This window comes from Chinchilla lanigera, unplaced genomic scaffold, assembly GCF_000276665.1.
Source record: "Chinchilla lanigera isolate Chin_1 unplaced genomic scaffold, ChiLan1.0 scaffold00089, whole genome shotgun sequence".
Lineage (NCBI taxonomy): Eukaryota > Metazoa > Chordata > Mammalia > Rodentia > Chinchillidae > Chinchilla > Chinchilla lanigera.
The window spans coordinates 2,929,037-2,932,217 of record NW_004955490.1 but is presented as its reverse complement, the minus strand read 5'-3'; positions in this window follow the sequence as shown (position 1 = coordinate 2,932,217).

Here is a 3,181-nt window from a genome sequence, read left to right as displayed (position 1 = left end):
AGCTGTTTCTTTCCTTCCATTGCAAACATTTCAGCAATTTCAGGCATGTGTTTATCATGTTTTACCATTTGATACCAGATGCAGAAAGCTCAGTTTCCCTCTTCAATGGCAGCACAGCAAAGGCCGCTAGTGTCCTTAATTTTCCTGTTGGTGAGGTTTGCCCCTCAGTGTCCCCTGAGAAGCATTACTTAATCTGGGGTTTTCTGGCAGTTTTTAATTTGTATCTAGTTATCCCAGGTCTCAGATGGGGGCACTGGTGTCAGCCGATGGCAGGCCATCTGATCCAGCATTCCCTTGCAGTTGAGGGCATGTGCACAGCCCAGACTGGAGTTGCACTGATGTGACAATCCTGGTCCAGTCTACCTATATCCTCAGGCAGTTCAAGGTACCAGCAAAACCCAGATATGAACTGCGGGATCAAACTGTTTGTGGACCACTTGATTCTGTGTTTCCCATCAGTTTTGGACACATATAGGAACCACATGTGGGCTGGACTGGCAGCAATCACAGACTGCCCATGCCTGGGCACCCCCAAGGGGTCAGGGCACAAGTAAAGCACAGACTCGAACCGCAGGACCAGCAGCTCCTGGAGTGCTCACTCACTCGGTGCAGGGCACTCGCAGGGAGGGCCCACATGAGAACCCCATTGAGAGCAGTCCCCGTGACCTTCTGAGTTAAGACCTCCTATCTGCTGTGGGTACACGGAGGGCAGATACTCAGACGGTAATGGCAGCAGGGTCCTGGGTCACCTGCTCATAATGTCTTATTTAATAACCTTGCAGTCATTATGCTATTTATTATTGCTGGTGAAAAAACGAGGTGCACAGAGGCTCAGTGATTTACTTAATATCAAAAGATCAGGAAGAGACAGAACCCTCTAACTCTGGGTGCCTTGCTCTTTATATAATACCACAGATGCCACTACTTATAAAGGGTTTATTTCCACATTTCTCAACATGGGAATCTTTATTGGCAGATTGACTTTCTGATCCAGTGTGCAGAATGCCAGTGGGAGGGTTTTCTCCTTTCCCTGGTTCTACTAGCATTACACTCTTGGGCCCAGAGAAACTCAACAGGAAGTCTCAGAATAAAAGAACAATGTTTCCATCTTCATTTGAATAATGGAACTACCATGCTATTTTGTAAATGAGTGTCTGTTTGTTAATATATTTTCCTTCTTTTATTTTTTAAAATAAACAGAACTACCATCTCCACATGACCAGGAGAGGTAGAATTGTTTATAACTTCCCTGAGCTTTATTATATACAGTATATCTACATGTTTTTGCTATACTTGGAGCTATTCATAGAAAACAGCCTCATCTGAAAATGATGTCATATTTTCTGTCAATCTGTTTACTAGGGAAAGTACAGAAGATTAAGATATTGCTTTACTCCATTATTCTATAAAATGACAAATATATAAAGTTAGTTACATGTTGACTGAAACATTCTATATAGCATTGACATTGATAGATCTATACATTTAATGAATTTTTTTGTCTTTTAAGAGATGGAGTCACACTGTGTTGCTCAGGCTGTCTTTGAACTCTTGGGCTCAAATAATCCTCCTATTTTCACCTCATGAGCATCTGGTATGTGCCATACTATCATATGTACCACCACACCTGGGTCTGGATGTCTTGAATGTTTAGAGCACTATACTAAATATAGTGGGAGCATATGATAGGCATAGACTCTGGTCCCAAGGACATAAAAACTAACATGGAAAATGAGACAGACATAAGATCAGAAAATGTTACTGCAATACAAGATGATACTTAGGAGATGATTATATAGGCCAAAAGGGCTATTGTTGTCCAGATGGGAGATATTTGCTGTGGTCTGTATTCCTTAGGGAAAGCTTCTTGGACGAACTTGGTCTGGACAGATGATTACAATTTGGATAGGTACAGAAAAAGTATTCCAGCAAATAAATGGTCATGGAGGTGAGAAGGCACAAGGCCCCTGAAGTAGTACTGAATCAGACTGTAAAGAGTTTGAAGCTGGTCAGTGGGGGGAAGATAAAGTTTTCTGAAACAGGGCATAGTGTATTCATAAAAAACAGTATATCCAAAACTTTCCCTTTATTTTGTTTGCCAACCGTACCAAGAGTTGGTTTAGGCTTGTAATCCCAGAATTCTGAGAGACTGAGGCAGGAGGATAAGAGGCTTCAGCCCAGCCTTTGCAACTCTGCAAGTTAGCAAGACCATGCCTCAGAATAAAATACAGAAAGAGGCTCAGTTTGTCAATTTGAAGATCCTGGGGTCAATTTCCACTTCCAGGAAGAAGAAGAAGGAGAAGGAGAAGAAGAAGAAGGAGGAGGAGGAGGAGGAGGAGAGGAAGCAGAAGGAGAAGGAGGAGGAAGAAAAAAAGATTTTTGAGTCAATATGTTATAACAGTGTTATGTAATGAAATCAAGAGTCTGTAGATGTTCTGGTAGTAGTAGAATAAAGTAATGAACACCAGTTATCAAACTTGGATGCACCTTAAAATCATCTGGGCAGCTTCACAAACTTCTGATTCCTGACTTCTAACCCTGGAGATTCTGATTTAAGAGTGTGAGATATATCCTAGGCCTTGAGATTTTAAAAAGATCCCAAGGTATATAACAAAGTTTGAGAACCACTAAAATAGAAGGTGGCGAAACACTATCATGGAAATGAGCCAGAAGGTTACCTAGCATAGGCATAAGATTTCTAATCCTGGAACTCTTGGTGTGGTTGGCAAACAAAATAGAGGGAAAGTTTTGGATATACTTAACATGTCAAGGGACAAACTTACTGAAATTCAGGATAGACTGAATAGAGAGCATGAGAAAAAGATATATAGAAGACAGCAAGATTTTTGGACTCAACATCTTGATCATAGTAATTATTCCAGAAATATTTGCTGAAATAAACTGAACTTCTGATAATTTCAAGACTTGTACCCCATTAATAGAAATCTGGACATAGGAAAGAGAAATCAGTTTGAGAGTTACAGGAGGATTTTACTCACAGAATGAGAGAACAGAAAATCATGCAAGTCATCAATCAGTTTTGAGAAGTAGGACTGGAATTCTGCAGCAAAATCAGAGGTGGAGACTGCCACTGAGAGACCATCTTCACATATGATGGTTGAAATCTTTTTTTTTTTTTTTTTTTTTTTTGGTTTTTCTCCTGTACCAGGAACCGAACTCA